This window comes from Paroedura picta, chromosome 7, assembly GCF_049243985.1.
Source record: "Paroedura picta isolate Pp20150507F chromosome 7, Ppicta_v3.0, whole genome shotgun sequence".
NCBI lineage: Eukaryota > Metazoa > Chordata > Lepidosauria > Squamata > Gekkonidae > Paroedura > Paroedura picta.
The window spans coordinates 122,928,937-122,952,007 of NC_135375.1; the positions used below are offsets into that span (position 1 = coordinate 122,928,937).

The following is a 23,071-nucleotide window of genomic DNA, read 5'->3' on the forward strand; positions in this document are numbered from 1 at the left end:
GTCTCCTTCCAAGCAAGAAGACTCCTCCCCTCTCCGTGGTTTCTGTCGCTGCCATGGGGAAAGAGAAAAAGAAGGCCTGCAATACTATATTTAGGTTAGGGATGTGGATGTTTTACGACTGCATTTCATACATTTAGCACTTTGGCATCTGCGAAATGATGCTGTCTTGATCCAAGTCAGCAACCATTCGCAAGTGGATTTTGCCATTTCAGACAGGAAAATTCGCTTACAAAGTGTATTATCCTAGAGTGGGAAGGGGCCAGACAGGCCTGCTAGTCCCACCCCCTGCTCAAGGCAGGATCAGCCTGAAGAATCCAGGAGAAGGATCTGCCCAGCCACTGCTTGAAGATGGCCAGTGAGGGGGAGCTCCCCATCTCCTTAGGCGGCCCCTTCCACTGCTGAATACTCTGATTGTGAACATTTTCTCCCTGATATCTAGCCGGTACCGTTCTACACATAGTTTACAGCCATTACTGCGTGTCCTCTCCTCTGCTGCCAACAGGAACTGCTCCCTGCCCTCCTCCAAGGGACAACCTTTCAAATCCTTAAAGACAGCGATTGTGTGTTAATTAGTGTGTATGAAAGCAAAGTCATCACATTCTCAGACCTCACCTGGAGTCCTGTGGGCAGTTCTGGAGGCCTGACTTCAAAAGGCAGGATATACATTTAATAACAATAATAATCTGAAACACAAAGCCTGACTGGGGTGGTGGGTCTAGTTGGGACTCATCCCCAACCTGATTGGCTGTCTGTCCAACGAATGGCCAATCACGTAGGCTGTTCCACACCTGGCCGCATCCCCCTCCAATTACTTCTATGTGGAAGTGTCAGCCTGTGATAAGCCAGGCAGCTGGGAGAGTGGGGGGAGGGCCTATGACTGCAGGCCTGGGGGGGGGGGGTGAGGGAGGCAGCCCCCTGCCCCAAGCAGCCCTGGCCACGGCATCACCAGGCCCTGGCAGAACTGCCCAGGTCACGCGGGGGGGGGGGGAGCCTGGGGGTGGGGTGAGGGAGGCAGCCCCCACCAGGACACCCCTGCCCTGAGCAGCCCCAGCTGTGGCCTTGCCAGGACTCCCCAGGGCTGCCCAGATGGGGCGGAGGAGGTGGGAGAGAGCCCCTGCCAGCACTTGCCCCCCTACACACCCCCCAAGCAGCCCTGCCATGCCTTGGCGGGCTTGCCCCGGTCAGGGGGTGGGGAGGCTAGCACCTGTTTTGTTTTTTGTCCAATGGGCTTTTCTACTATGGTGGAGGAGGAGGAGGAGGAAGAGAAGGATGTTGATAAAATGAAGACGGTGCAGAGGAGAGAGAAGAATGATCTGTGGCCTGGGGATTAAGCTGTATGAGGAAAGGCTGAGGGAACGTTCAGCCTGGAGGAGAGGAGGTGGAGAGGGGCCAGGATGGCTCTCTTGAAGGATCTGAAAGGTTGTCCCTTAGAAGAGGGCAGGGATAGGTTCCTGTTGGCAGCAGAGAGTAGGCCGTGCAGTAAAGGCTTTAAACTATGTGTAGAACCAGCTAGATATGGGGGTGGGAGTTCACAGTCCAAGCAGTTCAGCAGTGGAACGGTCTGCCTAAGGTGGAGGGGAGCTCCCCCTCACTGGCTGTCATTAATCTGCAGCTGGACAGATCCTTCTCCTGGATGCTTGAGGCTGATCTTGCATTGAGCAGGGGGTGGGACTAGATGGCTGCATGGCCCCTTCCCACTCTAGGATCCTATGAGTCTAGTTCAGCCATGGAAGGGTCTGCCTAAGGGGGTGGGGAGTGCCCCCTCACTGGCTGTCTTCAAGCAGCGGCTGGACAGATCCTTCTCCTGGATATTTGAAGTGGATCCTGTGCTGGGCAGGCAGTTGGACCAGATGGCCTGCCTGGCCCCTTCCAATTCTCTGATTCCATGATAAGGTATTTTTCCCCCTAATTCTTTCCTCACAAATGTTCCATTCAGTCATGAATCAGCCGATAAGTTCCTGGCTCTGTACCCGGAATCATTACTTTTATGGGAGGCTAATCTGGTTACTCCATCAGGCCCGGGGAGTTGCTGAGTACAGTGAGTTCCCAGGGCAGGTCAGGGAATCTGGCAGGTTGAGGGAGGCTTCGTCTCAAAGACGAAAGTGGGGATCTTCCTGTTAATCATTATCCCGAGAAATCGCCATTCCGGAGAACCAGAGGGATGGAGAACGGGCCTCGGTCCATCTTCTCTGCAGGCCCCGCTCCAGTGAATTGGAACTGAGGGTGGGGCTGCGTTCGAATCCAGTTAACCAGCAAAGAGCAGTGAGCTGTGGACATGGGGCAGGGGGCATCTGGGTTCGAATCTTCAGAGGGAACCGATCCGTCACATTTCTTATTCAGACCTCTGCTTCTTTGGGGTTCGGGAGGGAGTTGCCCTGGAGAAAATAGTCTTTATGACATTTTTGCCGGCTGAGGCCCCTCCTAGGGTTGCCATCCTCCAGGTGGGACCAGGAGATCTGGGGTATCCAGACTGCAGGGAGGGTGGACTCTGTGGCATGGCTCCTGAGGCTCCTCCCCAACCCTGGCTCCTCTTCCTCTGGCTCCTCCCCCAAATCTCCCGGAATTTGCCCACCTGGAGTGGACAGCCTCAGGTGGAGACAATTCTCACACCAAGCGGCAGACCAAGCGGGTTGAACCTGTTGTGTCCCCCCACTCCCCCCATTTCCCCAGGCATATTTAAGAGAGGTGTCAGCTCTGCTTTGGGAGAGGTTGGGGGGGGATTGGGGGAGGGGTGCGCCCTCCGGCAAAGCTGCTCCAGGGCTTTGGGCTGGGTTGTCAGCTCTATCTCCTGGTGGGTGGGTGGCCAAACTCGTCCTCTGTCGACATTCTGCAGGGGCTGCAAGACAGAGCTCTTCCGCCAGGCATTTGGTTGAGGCCGGACCAGGAAGATCGGGTCCCTCCCTGTGTAGGCCCTGTAGAAGCATGGCTGGCCCCGGGCACTTCTCCCAAGGACGATGGAGGGTTACAGGGGACTGGTGTGGCCTGGCTGTGGTCGGGGGATGGGGAGGGAAATAGATTGGTTTTACCTGCCATTGAGGACTATTGTTGTTGCTGTTTTTATGGTTTTAAAATATTTTTAAATTGTATACCATGACGAGTGACTGAGTTTGGGAGTGGCGGTGTATAAATCTAAATAAATAAACACACAATAAATAAATGTGGGTCACAGCCCCATGGAATGAAATAACTTACGAAATGGAAAGTGAATTATGGGGTCTTTTTCTTTCCCTTTTTTCTCTTTCTAAAAGCTGTTTTCTAGGGAAAGATTTGATTTGATTTCTTCACTTCTGTTTTGCATTATGAAATAATAGTTTTGTATCTTTAAGAAATAATAGCTCTGCAAGATGCGATGTATTCTTTTAAAACAACATTTCTAATTTTTTTAAAAACAGGCTCTCTGTCCCAAAGGCAGAATGCCAGTTGCAAGTCAGGCTCGCCTGGGGCCAGGGCTCAGCCACCCATCCTGCCCGGCTCCGTTCCAGCGGGCCAAGTTTGCATTGGGTGCAGGGCTATTCTCCCGGGGGGGCTGTGTGACCTGCCAGGGAGGGGTTCACCTGTTAAGAGAGGAGCTCCTCTACCCATTACCTGAGCGAAGGGTCTGAAAGCGAAGGAATCAAACAAATGCTTGTGAAAGAATAGACACCTGTAATACAAACAGGAGACATTTGTGATATTGTGTCTGTTAGAAATCAGCCCCTGACTTACAGATGCTGTGGGACTTATAGCTGCTGGGTTAAAAATAATATTCAGGATTTGAGTAGGGGGCCTCTCCAGGCAGAGGGTAGATATAAATACCAGCCTCAGGACGGAAAACTTTCTCAGATAACCCAGAGACCTGTTACAGATAAGCAGCCTGTCATGGAAAGCGGAAGGACCCGAAGTTAGAATGGAATGCAATCGGATGGGTGATACAGCCTGATATAATAAGAGGTGTTGTTAGGACAAGATTAATAGTACTATGTGTTATAGGAAAAGAAAGATAATGGAAATACCTTCGTTAGCAGAAAATAGATCACAGTAAGAAGTCTAGGCTGATGTCTGACATCCATTGTGGCCTCGGTTTAACTCCAGGTACATAGACTTTTTGTATGAATACAGCCGACTGACCGTGTTCTGTCGGGCATTTTCTCTCTGCTCTTGGTAGAGAGAAGGACTGTCCAACATAGCTTCTTCGGCCAAATAAATGATGCTGTTTTTCTGGGGCCTTGCCTCCTTCCTGATTGGGACTGGGGAGAGGCCTGGGCCTCTGAGCTCAGGGCAAAAAATCAGGCCCAGAGTGGAGATGGTGGACAAAGAACTTTCTCTCCCCAAATACTAGAACGTGAGAGTATCCAATTACATTGTTTTAGGACGACAATTGAAGTGAAATAGTGCTTTGCACAACAAGGGATTAAATGGTGGGATTCTGTGCCTGAGGATCCAGCAGAGCTGGGTGTTTCTCCTGCCCTTGAGCTGAGGGCAAGTGAGTTGTGACAGACCTTTCTGTTGGCCGAAATTCACAGCCTCCATCTGGGCAGGCCTTGCGTCCTTCACCTCTCCTTAGTTAATGTGTGGTGAAGGGTGACAAATTTCCCCAGCCCTGGCCCAGAAGGAATGCGTGGACACAACTGCCATCTCCTGGGGGACCAAAGACCCTCCACACACACACACACACACACACACACACACACACACCACTGTCGCTCTGGAATTTCTTCTTGTCAGTTATAAATGCTAATAAATTCCAGCAGCCTGAGGGCTGGTGACATCTTGTAGTTGCAGCTGAACCTTCTGCCTTGAAGTTCTTGCCATTGTCTCATTTGGCTGCAAGCAAGAGGTCGTACTTTTCCCTTACGGGAGGGTTCCCCAACGTGGTGCCCCTGGGGCGCCACAGCACACCCCAGCCCTTTTCAGAAGCGGTCGGGGCTATCGGGAGGCCAGGCTCCTTGCCGACTGAAAGGTTTTTCCATTGGTGGCTCAGAAGGACTGGGGTCCCCTGGGCTTTCCTTGGGCATAATGTGCTTCCATTCCCCTCCTGCGACTTTCCTTCTTCCCGGGGGATGGGAGAGAAGATGTGGTTTGCTCTATCTGCACAAACCAGCTCCTCCCAAGCTTCTGGGTGTCTCTACAGGCTTCCAAACCAGAAATGTTGAGGCACACAGAAGCTGATATACCCAGAATAAAACGCTGCTGGACTAAGGTGCCACGGGACTCACACATTGTGCTTCACACAGATTTATGCCAGTAGCACATGTAGCCCATGTGATGGGCCCCGCAGTTCCAGGGCCCTTGTGGTTAGGGGGACCTTCCCACTGTGATTGTTGGGGGTCGCCCTACTTATGCGGCTTGCAGGCCTCAAAAATGAAAAAAGGGCAAAATGCCTGAGCACGGCTCATTGAGCATGCCTGTGGACCACCAGCCACATAAGTGTGAAGGTCCCCGTAGAGACTGGGGCATTGAGCTTGTGCGTCCTGCCAAGAAACAAAGAGGCTGAATGGGAGGGCTGCAGCCAGCTACCTTTTCCTTTGTCGGGGGTGGGGTGGGGGGTCCCCAGAGCACAGGGAAGTTTCTAAGTAATCGCAGTGGACTCTGCATGTTGGTGAGTATTGCGTGGTTATTTTTGAGTTGCACAGAGCCAGTGATCAATGAACATTGTGCTCTTGTGTTTGTGCTTTGTGTGTTATCAAGTTTTAAGTAAGGATATAATGACTAGGTTGCCAACCTCCAGGTCGTGGCAAGAGATCTCCTGGGTTTACAACTGATCCCCAGGTGACAGGGGATCCCTTCGCCTAGAGAAAATGGCTGCTCTGGGAGGTAGATTCTATGGCTTTATGGCCCACTGAAGCCCCTGCCCAAACCCAATTTTCCTCAAAATCGCCTGGTATTTCCCAACCCAGAGCTGGCAGCTCTAATGCTGCCATACAGCCCATGCTCCTATGTAGAAGAACAGATCTTCGTAGTCTGGAGATGAGTTAGATCAAAATGGGTCTCTATGCTCTCTTCCGCCATTTCCAGCAGTACTTGCGAAGTGTAAGCACCTAAAGGCTGCAGAATACAGCAAGACGGCAAGAAAGTGAGGAATTGCTGGAGGCGCAATAATATTTAGCACTGGCATAACACTATTTTTAGTGATGTGCGGAAATGCCCTCTGAGTCCAGCTGCACCTGAAAGACGGACAACATGCGTTGCAGGGGAGGAGCTTTCGTCAGTCACGGGTCACTTCTTCCGATAATTCCAGAAGCTCTCCAGATCTGGAGGTTGGCAACCCTCAGGCAAAGCAAGAAGGGGTGTGGGGTCGGCTCGACAGAAACCAGAGGCGATTTGATCATTTAGGTCTGTTTATGGTGCCCTTTGACCAGAAGCATTCTGGGAGGGTGGCGCTAAGAAAGGAAAAGCTAATCCAAGTGGCATCTGCAAATACTATCACAGTGGAACCGGATCCTCAGCACCTTCAGTAGGAGCCAAACCTTCTAGCCCCACCCCAGCTTTCCTTTCAAATGTGCTTCCAAATGATAAAGACTTTTTGCCTAAGGGTGAAGAAAGCGGCTTGGAAGTAATTTACAGCCTAGTTCTCTTGCTTTAGGGGTACCTAAACCCTTCTGAAAAGAAGCCGGAGTCTAGCAGCCTCTTAAAGACGAAGACATTTTCATAAGAAACTCCCAGGGGTGGCCAAACTGTAGTTCTCCAGATGTCCATGGACTACAATTCCCATGAGCCCCTGCCAGCATGCTGGCCACCCCAGGAGAGATGCTGGCAAGGAAACCCCTACTCTGCAAAAGCTTCTTCTGAAATAATCTTTAAGGCACCCCTCAAGAAGTGTTTTCTTATGGTCGCACTCTGGAATTAACTCCTGTTTCCCCCCTTGGTGTTTTGGCCTTGCCCCACAGCTGATGTTCTGTCCTTTTCAGTGTTCCTAGAACAACGCAAGAGACCTCTTCTAGGGCTGCCAGGTCTGGGAGGGGAAATACCTAGAGATTTTGGGGGTGGAGATGGGAGTGGGCAGAATTTGGGGCAGGGAAGGACCTCAGTGGAGGATAGAACAATATGGAGTCCCCCCTCCCAAGCAGCCCTTTTCTCCAGGGGAATTGATCTGTGTCAGCTGGAGATCAGCTATAATTCCAGGGGATCCCCAGATCCCACCTTCAGACTGGTATCCCTAGTCTCTTCTCGTGGTTGCTCTGTTCAGTTTTGGATGGGCTTGTTGCCAAACTGCCAGCAGCAGGAGCTCATGGGAATTGTAGTCCATGGGCATCTGGACAGCCACGGTTTGAGCACCCCTGGCATACATGAAGAGTAACCTACAGGGGGCATTGGAGAAGATGTGTGGGAGGCTCCATTAGAGACTTCCTGCTCCTCTGAGCACACTTCCTCCCTTTTTGCCTTTGGGCAAGGAACTCTTAGTCAGTTAGCCAGCTAGAACTATCTCCTCCCTTACTTGCAACATTGTTTCTCTTCTTCTCTTCTTTAAGCCACCAGGGCTCAGATCCTTTGCATACGCAAACTCTGCCAAGAAATGAAACTTCCCCAACCTGCGTGTGGCTTCCTGGCATTGGAAAGGAAAGGCAGACGATCGGAGGGCCCCGTCGTTTTGGAGGCCACAATGAATTCCAGGAAGCTGCTGTCGGCCAGGAGGGCGGGGCGAGGGCTGTTTCCCGCAGAACGGGCAACACTGCTGGGAAGCAGCTAATCCTTTTGGGATGTGACACACGTTAAATGGCTGCGGGGGGGACTTCGGGACTGGCCTGTGCCTAAGGATGGCTTCCCAGAGATGCCCATCAGCCTCAAGCAGAGAGCCACAGGCAGGCAGGCTTTGACCCGAGAAGGGAGGGCCTCAATTTAGGAGTGATGCCATTCATGCACTTTTGACCAGGCTGCCTTTGAGACCCAAAAATAACAAATTGGGAGGATCTGCATGTGGGGGAGGATCTTTGACTGCTGAAATATTTTTCAGTCTTCAAGGACCAGAAAGGGATGGCAGCTGGCCACGCTTCCCTGCTGCATCTCAGGTGGTGAAGGTCTAAAGGGCCAGGGCCCCTCTTCTTCCTCGGCATACGCTCAGCTTCCCGGCATAGTTAGACTCTACCAAAACTAGCTACACCTCTAGCTTGAGTCCAGTGGCCCCTTCAAGCCCAACACAGCTTTAGTCACGGTCTAAGCTTCCATGTGCAGGCACAGGTCATCCGATGCAGGCACACGATGGACGGACAGATGGCCGCCCCCGACAGCTTATACCGGATAAAACTGTGTTGGTCCTAAAGGTGCCACTGGACTCAAGATCAGCATGGCTCTACCTCCAAATACATCCCTAGGTTTGTGAGACTAAATGTGGCCCTTCTGAGGAGAAGCAGGATGCTGCCGTAAGGGACAGGTGAGGCATGATCCCGAGCAGGAGAGAAGGTGCCCCCCTCGCTCTCCTGTCAAATGGTCCTCTTCACGCCCCGCCCGCTCTGCTCCTTTGCACGCCAGACACTGCACGGGGGTTTCACATGTTCTGAGTCCTCTGAAGTTTTCGATCACGAATCCTTCGGGACCCAGCGCTTGGAATTCCTCCGCAAGGTGCATCGGCCCAGAGAGCGACAGGGAGGATCTGACCTTCGACCCCAGAGTTGAAGACAGCTTGGGAAAGCAGCCAGCTCAGCAGGAGAAATGCCAGTCTGCCCTGGGACAATTTCATTTTCCTTTCCACGGGGAAGGCGATATACTTTTCCGTACCTTTTGTACCTTACAGTCACGTCACGAGACAGGTGAATGTTTAACTTTCGGAGGAACGCGCCTCGCGGAGACCAAAGCCGCGGAGTTAATCAATGTCCAGCGTCCACCGGAGTCACAGAGGGCAAGAAGGGCAATTAACCTGAACCTGCGAAGGTGTGCCTTTCCCACATTCCGAAGGAGGCAAGAGAGCCCTGGGCAGAGCAAGCCAAAAACGACACCAGCCCCTTGGATCACCATAATAGCCACACGTGATTCCAGAGCTGTTTGGACAGGAGCAAAACTGGGTCAGAGAAGCTGAGAGAGCCTTTGACTAGGGCCTGGAGAGGACCCCTTCTCTCCTGTTCGGGATCACGCCTCACCTGTCTAGAATAGGCTGGAGGACTCCTGCCATATTGAGTTGGGAAATACCTGGAGATTTGGGGGGGAAGAGTTTGGGGAGGGCCTTCAATGGGGTATAATACCATAGACTTCACCTTCCAAAGCAGCCCTTTTCCCCAGGCAAACTGATCTCTTTCTTCTGCAGATTTCCAGCCACCACCTGGAGGTTGGGAGGTTGGGAACCCAACACCATGCTGAGGTTGTTGATGTTGTTTTTAAGGCCACTTTTCCTTTAGAATGTGCTTGGCTCCCGTCTCCAGGCAGTCTGAGGACTGAGGGGCAGTTTCTCAATATGGATTCCTTTCCATAACTGCCAGAATTGCCAACTGCGCTCAAGGGGGAAGAGAGTCTGGAAACTGGGGAGCACCAGGCCATGACATCACTTCCTGGGTCCTCCCGAGAAGTCACATCACCACATCAGCAATGCTCTAGGCATTGCAAAATCTCTATGGCTTTTAACGGACAGATTTGTGAAATGCCTAGAGAAATCATGTGACATCACTTCCGGGCATGCAACCAGAAGTGACATCATGAGGTCTCCCTACACCCATTCTCTTCTTCTTCACCTCCCTCACAGATGTCTTTCGTGGGTAGAGGAAACGGGTGGTGATGGAAGCCACTTTGAAACTCCTTTGGGTAGAGAAAAGCAGCATATAAGGACTAACTCATGGCTCTCTCAACCTCTCCTCCCTCACAGGGTGTCTGTTGTGGGGAGAGGAAAGGGAAGGCGAATGGAAGCCGCTTGGAGACTGTTAGTGTGATTAGAGGGTTTGTAGTATAAAACCCAATCTTAGCAGACTTCATGTATAAATGATGAGACCGGACAAGGCAGTTATACTGTATATAAAAAAAAGACAGTTTTACTAGTTAATAGGAGAGGGGAAACTGGAAGGTAAAACAATAAAACACATCGCTTCCCTAGCTCATTCAGGAGCTCTACACCTTCGCTGTCACATGGTGAAGATTCAAGATGGACTTATCAACTTATCTGCCTAAAGCAGATCTCTTCCCAACCCCACCCTGAGCTCTTTATCTGGGCAACATCCATTGAGCCTGTCTGCAGACCCTCCTTCTTTTCTAAGGCGAGTAACTTCTCTGCTCTACTGAATGAGTCCTCTCTCTCTCTCTCTCTCTCTCTCTCTCTCTCTCAGTCCTTATCTTGTACTCCAGATTAGGAAACCCCTGGAGGTTAGGGGCGCAGCCAGGGGAGGGCCGGGTTTGGAGGGGGGAGGCCCCTCCGCAAGATGCACTGCCCTAGAATCCACCTTCCGAAGCTGCCATTTTCTCCACGGGGACTGATCCGTGTAGCCTGGAGACAGTCTCCATTCCAGATCTCCAGTCCCCACTTGAAGGATGGGAATCCCCCTCACCTTTGGTGCTATTGATTTTGCTCTGTTTTTATCCAGCACTTCCTCCTTGGGGCTCAGAGAAGCAGGCTGTTGTGCATTCCCCAAAAATATCAAAATGCCTACCTTTTGACTTCTGACAGCTCGCAAGTGGAGAGGGCTGGATCCAGCAAACACATCCCACTAGCAGTGGTGCTTTCCTCCTGGGCAAGGAGCCTTCCACTGATGCAAGAGTTGGAAAGCCCAGTCACTAGTGGAACTGCATTATGGCATCCAGTTGCAGCCCCGTCAAGGGGTTTTCGAGGCCAGAGATGTTGCTGTTTTGAGCCTCCTTCGGGTAGAGAAAAGAGGCATCTAAGAACCAACTCTTCTTCTTCTTCAGTAATCTCAGGGCTCTCTCAGCCTCACCCACCTCACAGGGTGTCTGTTGCGGGGAGAGGAAAGGGAAGGAGAATGGAAGCCCCTTTGAGACTCCTTCGGATAGAGAAAAGCGGCATATAAGAACCAACTCTTCTTCTTCTTCTTCTTCTTCTTCTTCTTCAGTAATCTCAGGGCTCTCTCAGCCTCACCTCCCTCACAGAGGAAAGGGAAGGCGACTGTAAGCCTCTTTGAGCCTCCTTTGGGTAGAGAAACGCAGCATATAAGAACCAACTCTTCTTCTTCTTCTTCTTCTTCTTCTTCTTCATCTTCTTCTTCTTCTTCTTCATTAACCTCAGGGCTCTCTCAGCCCCTCCCCCTCCCTCACAGGGGGTCTGTTGTAGGGAGAGGAAGGGAAGGCGATTGGAAGCCACTTTGAGACTCCTTTGGGTAGAGAAAAGCGGGGTACAGAAAAAAGCTCTGCTTCTCCTTTGCTCCCACAGGTCATGCATCCATCATGAACCACCCTTAGCATCCCATCTCCTACCACCACCACCACCACCACCCTGCCTCATCCCCTTCTATGGAATCTGACCCATAACACTCCATTGGCCTGCGTGGTGTAGTGGTTAAAAGCAGGAAGCCTCTAATCTGGAGACATGGATTTGACTCCTCACCCCTCCTCCACATGCAGGGAGACCTTGGGCCAGTCACCGTCCTCTTAGAGCTCTCTCAGCCTGACCTACCACGCAGGGTGTCTGTTGTAGGGAGATGAAAGGTGTTTCTAAGCAGCTTTGGGATTACTTCAGGTAGTGAAAAGCAGGGTTTTTTAAAAAGCTCTTCTACTATCTCCAATTAAATGATGCCTAAGGCTTTCTTCCAAACAGGAGGGCCTGAATCTCTGCACTGTAGAGATGCCAGTCTCCAGCCTCCAGAATTATAGCTCATCTCCAGGGGGCAGAGGGCAGTTCCTTTGGGGGGAATGGCTGCACAGGGTATGTGGCATTGTACCAGGAGTGGCCAAACTGTGGCTTTCCAGATGTCCCTGGACTACAATGTCCATGCCAGCAGGGGCTCATGGGAATTGTAGTCCATGGACATCTGGAGAGCCACAGTTTGGCCACCCCTGCATTATACCCCACAGAAGTCACTTCCGTCCTCAGTCCCGCCCTCCAAATCTCTAGATATTCCCCAACTCAGATTTGGCAACCTGAGGGTCATGGCATTCCTGGCAATCTGGGGATGAGAGGGGGGGAGACCAGCAGGGGCAAAAGCCACTGAAATCCACCCTCCAGAGCATCTGTGACTACAAAAATCAATTCCTTTATGGAGAAACTGGCTACTGGGTCCAGCCTCCGGATGGCCGTCTGGGGCAGTGCTCTGGAAGTCAAGTCCCCCCCCCACACACACACACAGACACCCCAAACCTGGCACAGGGAATAGCAGCAGCCTCCGTTTGCAGGCTGGAATGAAGCCATCTCCTTCCTTGGCCGAACACCAGGCTAAGTCCCCCGTAATGGACTTGAGGAACATGAAGCCTTGCTGGCCAACGGACCCCGGCAGTGAGAGCCAACAAGAGGGGCATGGAGCCGTTCTTCTTGCCCGCCGCCCGGGGTGAAGGGCATGTGACTCCGACCTCCTCGGGGAAGACAGAGGGGGCATTGTTGCCGCTCCAGAGCTGAGGCGCTTTTGGGCAATGGCGAGAAGGAATCCTGGCAAAGGTGGGCCCCGATTCACACCGAGGAGCCGGAGGATCAGTGGCGGCTTGGGCCCTGGAGATCCAGGGTGTCTGACGGCCTCACCGGGGGGCAACAGGAGAACCGGGGGGGATCGTTTTGGCACAATATTTGCCACAAATGTCCAACAAAGCCTCCGGTTTGCCCACTTGAGTTACGGTGGCCAACTTCCAGGTAGGGCCTGGAGATCTCCTGAAATTACAATGGATCTCTAGACTATGGAGAGTGGTTCCTTCAGAGAAAATGGCTGCTTGGGAGAGTGAATCACATCTCTTTCCAGAAGGCCCCTGAGGCCCAGCACCATACGCCCAAATCAGGGATTTCCTAATGTTGTGTACGCGAGGCAGCAGAGGGCTGAGCTTGGGGTCTGGAGCAGGATCCAAGCAGCCCCGAAGGACAGCCAATGAACTGCCAGGTCCCCAACCGCAGGGTCCAATGAGTTTAAATCAGGCTCCGCTAATCCAATCAAGGCTCAGCCAAGGCTCTACCCCTGTATATATATTTGGGGGCTTGTCCAAACAAGTCCCCAGTCAGCGTGGTTACTTCCCACCTGGAATCACTATAAGAAATAAAGAGCTGAAATGCACGACTGCGCCTCCTTTCTTCCCTACTGAACCCACGACACAACACCTGACATCAAGGTGGCAATAGATGAACTGATAGATAGATGAACTGTGTTGTACAGAATATGTAGCTTTGATGAAAGTAAATAACAATAGAGTGGAAAAATAGACAAGTTATATATGAGGGAGACAAATACATGAGGAAGGAAGGAAGGAAGGAAGGAAGGAAGGAAGGAAGGAAGGAAGGAAGGAAGGAAGGAAGGAAGGAAGGAAGGAAGGAAGGAAGGAAGGAAGGAAGGAATAGTGTCCAGGATAGAGGTTGGAAGGGAGGGAGGGGGGGAGGGAGAAACAAATAAACAAAGAAAGTGACAAAGAAAGAAATAAAGAAACAAAGAAAACCCTGCAAACTATAATAACTTTTGATGAATGTGATTTGTTATGTAACCCCTTTCTTCTTTGCATCGGCTAAATCTGTGGCTTCAGGAACACGGAGACATTGGACTGGAAGGAGCAGCCAAGCCAGAGCACAGGGAGGCCGGAGGGATTTCGGAGCCTGGGCCGGCTGCAGGCAGGAATAACCGCATTAGGGAAGAGATTGGAAGGTTAATAGGCAACCTGCTGACATTGAAAGAGAACAATTTGAAAGGTTAAGGGGCTTAGAATTAGATTAATGGCTGCCTGGAGCCAAAAAAAAAATCATTCCCCTGAGAGAGATGTGCAGAGGAGGGTTGCTGCTCCGGGGAGGGAAATACCTGGAGATGGGGTGAAGCCTGGGGAAGGTGGACTTTGGGGAGGGGCCCCAGGAGGGGATGGTGCCATAGAGTCCGCCCTCCAAAGCCGCCATGTTCTCCAGGTGCAAAAAGTCTCTGCTGCCTGGAGATGTAATCCCAGGAGCTCTCCAGTCACCACCTGGAGGCTGGCAACCCTAGTTGAGGGCCTCTGCCTGGTGGAGCCCAATAGATTCCCTCTGGCCCTCCCCTGCCGAGGTTAGGCCTGTCTCCTTCCGTCTCCCGTGGTTTGGTTCAGTGGTCCCCAACCCTCTGTCCGGAGACCAGGACCGGTCCGTGGATCAGTCGGTATCAGGCCGCGGCTCCTCCTCGTCCTCCTCCCCGGCTGCTGCCTCGGGGGCTGCCCTGCCACTCTGCCGCCGGCTCACCTTTGGTGCTCTCCAGCGGCCGCCATGGCTGGGGCTCCCCCTCGGCACAGCACTGGGCATCTGCTGCTGGCAGCAACCCCCAGCAGGTGGCGGGAAGGTTGGGGACCGCTGGTTTGGTTCACGGCACTGCTGACGGCTCAGCCGTATCCAGGAGGCCCCTTCTGTCCTCTGAGCCCTCCTTGGGAGCTGAACATGAGGGCTGGGTTCTTTGTTTGTTAAAACAATTGTATAAATATTGTTTGTTATTTAGGATGCACTTGATGTGTTTGTATAGGGAGGAGCCTCTAGGAAAGGCACCATACATTGAAAGCGGGAGGTGATTCCGAACCCCCATTTTGGCTTGACTCAAGATTAATATCAACACGGCTTATTCAAACAGCAAATGTACTTCATTGGTCAGCCTTTTCACCCCTCCTGAATCTTCATTTCTTGTCTTGTTTGGAGGGGCTGGTCTTCTCCCCCCCCCCCAACCTCTAGGTCTGTCTTCCTCAGCCAGGCTTTCATGCAACCCTGGGGTTTCTTGATGGCCCTGGAAGGGTTTCCTCAATGGGTGGGAGTGAATTCATTTTTATATATATATATTTTAAGCTTGTTAAACCTTTATGGGTGATTTGACCATAGGTGGGCATGTCAGCCCACCCTCTCCTGCCAAATTGGCCAATGCTGGGCCTGGAGGGGAGGGGGAGGGGAGGGGCCCTGGGTGGGCGTGTCCACAGCTCTGCTTCCCAACCAAGTTCTGCATGATCACACCACTTCTGGGGTTTCTTGAAGCCTAAAGAAGTTTTCAGGGGGTTCTCAATGTTTAAAATATTGAGAAAGGTTGCTCCAAGGGGTACCTGGAGACCTCCTGGGTTTATGGCTGATCTGCAGACAACAGAGACCAGTTTCCTGAGAGAAAATGGCTGCTTAGGAGGGCGAACTGTCTGACAACATACCCCATTGGTTTCTGTCACCTGGAGTTAAGCAGTAAGACCAAAGGACCCCCAGGTCCCACCTGAGGGCTGGCCTCCCTACCTGGAAGGCTGAGGCCAGGTGTTATATGTTACATGTACATGCCGCGCGAGACACGGATTTTCCAAGGTCACCCATGAAACAATTTGGGCGCAGAGTTGTTGCTTTTCAATCTATGGGTGTTTTCTGCCAAAGCAGGGCCCCACACTGCAAAATGTCACCTGGTCCCCTGCGGGACTTCCCGTTCCATTTTTGTTGGAATTTATAATTTTTCATGATGACGTTTGACCAACCAAAGCTGCATTCAAGGTATCAGCTTTCATGTGCAGGCACACCTCTTCAGATACACTTCTGCTGCTTCAGACCAACCCGGCCACCCACCTGAATCTATCCCCAGAAGGACATTGCAAAACAACATACAGGGAGATCCAGTTCCCAGTCAGAGAGAGAGAGACGCCTCATCTAAAGAGCACTTTTCTTTCTGCAAATGTCCAGCTTTTCCAGCATCCTGCATATGTGGCTATGAGAGACCAGCTGCAGAGATACGTCTGTCCATGGAAGGCCATGGAGCTCTGAACTGTGTTGGGCAGAGAGGTTGGGCTAGATGACCTTCAGCAGACCCAAATCAGAGTCTGAAAACCTGTCATTTGACACGAGTCTACTAATTAGATCACCCCCTGAAGCTGTTCTGCCCAAACTAAGAAGAACCAAGAATCACGTACGACCTTCCCCCATAACAGCTTGAGGTGTGTGGCTAAATCAGGAAAATTCCTGATCCGAGGAAGATGAAATGCCGCCACCCCCACAACCCCCCCCCTGCAGATTCCCCTTCTCCTTCTCAAATGGATTTCCCGCCATCTCCTCCAGTTTGGCCCCAGGTGATGGAGAGTCCAGCTTTGCTCTGGGGACAGCCCCCCCCCCCCCGAAGTCTGGAAGCCACCTGTTCATCCTGCTCCCATTCCGTTTGCCAACATCTGATATGCAAGAACCAGCTGAGGGAAGCTTTTCATGGCAGGGGAGGGAAATGCGATCCTCGGCTGCTAATTGGCAGGCTGCTTAGAGGGCTGGCTACACCTTGGAGGGGGGGGCTCTCAATGCCACCAAAAGCTTGAAAAGAGAAGCACACAGCTGCTCCTAAAATATCTCTAGGGAACGGCTAGGAGGGATGTGAAGATAATTTTTTACATTTTATTTATTTATCATTGCATTTCTATCCCGCCACTCCCACAAGGGCTCATGGCGGCTAACAATTATAAAACCCCCAATACATAAAACCCCATTAAACCCATCTTTAACTGCTCCTATGGAGCAGATTAAATAAAAGGGTAAGGCCACCTGGGGAGGAGTTAGGGCGGGCCCTGTCCGGGATAAAAACTTGGAGGGCCCAATCAGAAGCCGCGAAGTGGCTCCTGATTGGGCCCTTCGAATGTCCATCCAGGGCCAAGCAGCCAATGGGGAGCCGCACAAAGCGCGGCTTCCCATTGGCTGCTTGGCCCGGCCTCGCCTGGCCAGGCCGGTAAGTCCTCTGGCCTGCCCTCTCCTCCACCTCGGGAAAGGAGCAGGGACGCCGAGTCTTCGACGCGGTGTCCCTGCTCCTTTCCCACCCTGCATCCACGCTTCCCAAGCCTTCCGGGTGGGGGGCGCCTCACGCCGCCCTTCTCTCGGCCACAGCAAGCCTGCTTCCGGGCCCAGAGAAGGCTTCAATAGCCTGCCGGGTGGGGTGGTGGGCGCCCAGCGGCCTTCTCTCAGCCCCGTGAGCAGATTCAATGGAGATTCAATTCCCTCGATAATATAAAGCTTTTGGGAAAGACGCCTTCAGAGGATAGTCACACAGATCTACAGTCAAAGCACTCTGTTTCAGTCCAGTGGCACCTTTGAGGCAGACCAAATATTTGGGGGTGGGGGGTATTAGCCTGTGAGTGTCCTTGGAAGTTCATGCTCAGAACACCTGGTCAGCCTTTCAGGTGGTTCCAGGCCCAGATCTAGGCCCTTAAAGTCTTGTAGAGCCTTATGGCTCAAACATAGCAGCGGATTGGCTTCTGCCTTCATCCAAATCTTGGTGTAAACTGCATGGAGCTTTTATTCCAATCTCAGGCTGATTCAGTCCCTGCCATCTCCACTGAATGCGATTTCCATTTTGATTTTCTCCAATTTAAATTTCCCCTCTGCAACAAGCATGATTGATCCGGAGTGACTCTACCTTTATTCTACAATATTTACAGGTGGAAATAAACCTCAATAATTTCAGAATCAGATTGAGAAAGCATGAGAAATCATGCAAATCGCTGGAGCTCCATGGTAGAGAAGCCCTGATTGGCCAAGGCTGCCCAGGTGACAAGCTTGCTTTAAAGGGGAAGCCCCTAATTTCTCAGCAGAAGCCGTAACTTCTGTCGGTAGGGATTTTTATCTTGGATTTTTTTTCTCCCTCCTCTCCCGTCTGCAAACCTCTCCCCCCCCCACCACCTTCAAGAAAACAAAGAAAGGGGCTCCGGCTGTGCTTGTCTCCCTCCCTTTCTGAACCCCCCTAAACATGTGCAGAATACTTTTCTGTTTCAATGGGGGGGAGAGGAAGACCCGAGTTCAAATCAATCTGGATTCAGCAGGATTGACAATGGAAAAAACAAAGTAAGTGCAGATTCAGCCTCTCCTGCCACGGAACTCCGCGCCCGCCTGCCTCCAGATGCCTTTGCCTCCCCCACTCCCCCCACTGCCTGAAATGAGGTTCTAGTCCGAGGGTATAAGAGCAGACAAAGCGGAGCATCTTCGTGATAACACGAGAGCAGAAGCCAAAGCATTTGCTGCGATTGCCTGGTGGGCTACCCTCGGATAGGTTTTCCCCACCCTCAGCCACCAGTGGAATGTGGAAGGGATTGTGGTGCAGTGGCAGAGCCTCTGCTTGGGATGCAGAAGGGATGCAGGTTCAATCCCTGCCATGTCTGGTTCTGAAGAAACCTTTATTTTATTGGCATAATAATGGTCAAGACCTGTACCTGAGACCTTGGAGAGGTGCTGCCAGCCTGAGTAGAAGATACTGACCTCGATGGATTCAGTAGATGGCAGCTTCATGCGCAATCCCAATGTTTTTATCCAAAGTCACTAGGAATGCGCAGAACTGCCTCATACTGAAGGTCAGGCTGGCTGCTGCTCTCTGGGTCTCAGGCTACGGTCTTACTCATCACCCCCTGTCTGGTCCACTTAGCTGGAGATGCCGGGGATTGAACAGGGGACCTTCTGGACGCTGAGCGGGCATTCGCACCCTGAACCAGAGCCCCTTCCTGCTCTGTGGCTCGGCTGTCGCTGTCACTGTTTGTTTGTTATGTTTGGCTTTTTCCAAAGCAGAACCTCTCCCCCCCCCCCCCCGGGCAGGGCAGAAACGGAGACAGAAAAGCTGTAAATAAACGAATGAGCGAGTTCTCTGGTCCCAGAAGGATATTTGGAGCAGACAGGCCAGGCGGGGAAGGGGGAGAGGTCCTTGCTGTTGTCTGCCCAGCCAGTGATGCTGAAGCCCCCGGCGGAAGCCCACGATGAGCCAGTGCAGGAATTACGGGCCGTCTTTCTGTTGGTAATATAAGGGGAAAACGTAGAACACGTAGCCAAACTGTGACTCTCCAGATGTCTGTGGACTACAATTACTATGAGCCCCAGCAAGTAAGGTCCATGGGCAGGGGCTCATGGGAATTGTAGTCCATGTTATCTGGAGAGCCACCTTTTGGCCACCCTTGACAGAGAGTCACACATGTTGGTGTGTCAGGCTGTGATCCCAGGAGACCTCGCTTCAAGTCCCCACTTCTGCCCTGGGGCTGGTCACAGCCTCTCAGTCTGATCCTACCTCACAGGGTTGTTTTGGGGAGGAAACAGTGGAGGCCAGGAACACTGTGCTAAGCTGCTCTGACTCCCAGCTGGGGAGATAAACTGGCTATAAATACGGACATAGCAGTGCCAACATCCAAACAGTTTGACTGGAGGGATTTCATACGTAACCGCCGTGAGCTGGCTCGTTGGGGAGGGCAGTCTAATCAGTAAATGACAGAACTAGGCTTTTCTCACAGCCCCCGGTCCTTTGGCTTCCCTGGGCCTTTTCCCACAGCTGTCTCCTTTGAGGCTGGGAGAAAGCCCTGAGGCCACTAAAGCCATGCAGGATCAGTCACACCTGAGAAACCCCAAAGTCTGATGAGATAGATCAGAGAGAGAGAGAGAGAAAGTCCCCTTTTGGGCATCACTCAAATGGATTTTAATAGATCTCTTTGAACAGGATGACCTAACATGCACTCTCCCATGGAAAAGAGTTCTGAAGAATTCAGCATTTAGAAGAACAGGAGTCATTTTCTACCCTGCTTTTCTCGACCCAAAGGAGTCCCAAAGCGGTTTACCAACACCTTGTCCTTCCTTCCCCCACAACAGACATCCTGCAAGGTAGATGAGGCTGAGAGAGCTCTGAGAGAAGTGCGACTAGGCCAAAGTCAACCTTGCTTACTGTTTCGTGCCACTGTGAATGCACCAAATGGAAGGTGGGTGTTTCCGGCTTTGCACAGTGGACGAGTGCTGCTTGTCCCCCCCCCCCCAGCCCCCCCACCCCCGTGCCTTATGCAGTGTTTCCCAGCCTGCCGGTGCCAACACCAAAGTGGGTCACAAGTCCTGTGAAAGTGGAACTCGGGGCTTGTGCGTTTTAAAACATTATTTGTGCATGCTGTTCTTTTCTGTGGGTTACGATACCGAGTAAACTTGGAATTGTAGGCCAACATACCGAAAAGGAGGCCTTATGCACTGTAAGAGAACCATGACCATGCCATTTATGACCCAGGCAGTGGGAAACAGCACCACCTGCTGACTGAACAAAGCCTGGCTAAATCCATGCATTAGCCTCGGATCTGATCGAAGCTTTTATATCCAAGGGACGCCTGGTGGCCCGTCCAGTTACAGACCTCCAGACTCCTCTTCTGCCGTCCTGGCTTCAGCCTGTACTGTAGAGAAGCAAACAGAGGGAAAGCATGCTCATCATGCGCCCCAGTGGCAAGACAGCTGCGCCTTCTTCCAAATTCAGCCAGTCTTCAGTAAGGGAGCCTCAGAGGTTTCCGCGTTTCCTCCTCTCACCAGCTTTGCCATCCCTGGCAGTACCCGTGCATTTAAGGGTGCCCGGACAGACAAACAGAGACACCACGTGTGTCCCTGAAGGTGCACCAGCTTCCCTCCAACAACCAGGGCTCTGACCCACAAAGGCTGATTCCAAGCGGGGCGCACGCACACATGAACACACACACACAAATCTGTAAGGTGCTCTGAGCATCAAGGCTGGTTTTATAGTGACAGACCTGGATTGCAATTTGCAGGAAGGGTTTGGCAGGAAAAGGCCCAGACCTCCAGGCTTGGGAGGGGTTTCAGCCCAGCTCTCGAGAACCCAAGATCTGCCTCTGGGAGCTGGGAGCCCTTCCACAGCATCAGGCAGGAAAGAAGGCCAGGAGGAGACTCCTTCGACCTCAGGGATTTACAGGCCCTCCATGCTTGTGCCGAGGCCTGCACAGCGATGCTGGTGGGGAATCAAGGGAAGCAGGAGAGGATCTCTACAGTCAGTGAAGGCCAACTGCCAGGGAGCCCCCAGAAGCCCCGGAGGTCAGACCCCCCCTCCCCCCGACACAGGCAGGAAAACTGTGCACGTGCACTGTCAAAAGGGGGGCATGTGCTCCCAGGCCATCCACCACTGGCAAGGCTGAGCAGTAGAGGGCAGCATTGCCTCAGCACTGGGCTGAGTCTGGCACCCTGTGGGTTAGGGAGTTGTTGGCTTAACCCCCCCCCCCCCCGGTTCCCAAGAATTCTTAGGGGCATTACTGGATGCAAACAGCAATTTGGCTTCATTGCTGTAATCCATGCTGACCTAGAATCCTAGAGTTGGATGAACTCAAGGCTAAACCCACTTTCAGTCCTCTGGTCTGTGAACTCGCCGTTGCTGGCAAACCAGGAGGAATCCCAGATCATATGCCTAGTTCAGCATCTCTTGGCTTTCCCCCTTCAGCTGTTCTATCCTGGCACTCATCCCCTCCTCCCACCTCATCCCTCCAGCCAGCTGGGATGGGCCCCAGTTTAAGGTAGCCACCAGCACTTGGTTGAACTTGCCCTAATGTTGCCTTGATTATCCCCGTCCTTCTGTTCCCGGGAATGGGATTTTTAAAAAAAAAATGAAGAACAGCCTGGAGCAACGAGTAGGGGGACAAGCATGCAGGCAATGCCAGAAATAATTTCCCCCAAAAGTTGTAACACAAACATGCCTCTCTAAAGTACCCCCCAATCAGGAACGAGATTAATTTTTTTAAAGTATAGACTCTCGATTCCAGAAGGGGTGGCATTCAAAAACCACTATGCATCTATGATTACATGCATCTATGATTAGATGCATAGGCATTTAAACGGAGAAGTATGGATTAAAAAAAATAGCGGTCATCGCAGGACCTTTAAAACATGGAGAAAGGGGATTGGCTGCCTGGATTGATTGACAGGCAGAAGAGAGTCATGTGTAAAGCATGTTGCTCTCTTCTGCCATTTCCAGCAGCGCTTGTGAAGGGTGAGAAGCATGAAAAGGTGGCAGACAAGACAGCAAAAAGGTGAGGAGGGGTCGGGAGGTGCGATAATATTTAGTGCTATGCCATTCAGCTGGCGTAACAGTATTTTTTCTGATGTGCGGAAATGCCCCTAGGATTTCCTGAGGATGCTCCAGAACTTCTTGGGTGGGGTCAGCCAATGTCTCCTTCCCCTAACCCAGGGGTGGCTATCCAGATGTCCTAGACTACAATTCCCATGAGGCCCTGCCAGCATAGGGTACCCACAGCAAAGTTTCCAGCTGCTTCTCTCCTTCCCTCCTTGGGCTGCATCTGGGAGAGGGGCACCTGTGATGGACCGCCTCTCGTCCCACCCTCCAGGAATCCCAGCCAATCCCTGCCTACAGGGGAAGGAGGCAGACACTAAGCGTCATCAGCCAATGGGAGGCTCTGGAACCTCTTGGGTGGGGGGGAGGAAGCGTAAATGGAGGGGAAAAGTGCTACAACGAAAGGCTTTTTGCGGGAGTGTTGCAGGAGTGTTGCATATTGTGTGCGATGTCATGCGGAACGCCAAATTTGTAGCGTTTACCAAAGGTAAGAATTCTGCTACATTTAAGACGTGCGGAATGGACCCCGTTCATCAACCTTCCCCTATTGCCTCAGAAAGGGTTGGGGAAGCAATGGGGAACTAGGGGGAGAACTGAGTGAGGTAGTTAGACATTTATTATATAGGTACATACAGCCCAGGGCCAGGAAAGAGGCAGGAAGAGAGCCAATATCGTGTTTTACCTCAAATAATATTTGTTTGTTTATTATATTTGTTTACTGCTCTCCCCTGAGGTGTGGGAAGGGGGGACTGAGGAAAATCTCCCAAGAGACAAGCCAACCCTGATATCTGTTGCTGATATTTTTGAGTTTAAGCAGACATTTCAAAAGAAATCATCCTTTCACTCTTTCCCTTACAGGAACTCTCTGCCAGTTCAGTAAAGCTGTGAAAGCGTAACTGTTTTTAAACCAGCGCTCTGTGACCACCCTGCCATAAATAACCAACACCTCTGCTTCTATTCCTTGCCTTATCCACCAAGCCACACAAAGCCCTTCAGAAGAAGACCCCCCCTCCCCCCCAAAAAACACATCCTTATTCCTTGGGTTGTGAATCAAAAGTGTTTGCGTGAATTATTCCAAAAGAGGAAAGGAATAGATTTTACCTCAGATAGTGTTTTTATGAAATATTTTATGGTGAACTCCAGCGAGCCAGCTTGCTGGGAGCGACGGTATATAAATTTAATTATCAATGAATAAAAAGACTGTTCAATTGCCTCCTCTGTTTTCCACAATTCTGCCTCCCAAGGCTTCCTCTACAATA

At 51.8% G+C, this 23,071-nt stretch overlaps 1 long non-coding RNA gene across 1 annotated transcript; it reads left to right on the plus strand.

Moving 5' to 3' along the window:
- The first annotated feature begins 1,733 nt into the window (after positions 1-1,733).
- Positions 1,734-22,821, plus strand: LOC143841655 (uncharacterized). The gene is made up of 3 exons (XR_013232746.1): positions 1,734-1,893; positions 19,580-19,686; positions 22,671-22,821. It is a non-coding gene; the product is annotated as an uncharacterized LOC143841655 (long non-coding RNA).
- Positions 22,822-23,071: the final 250 nt, after the last annotated feature.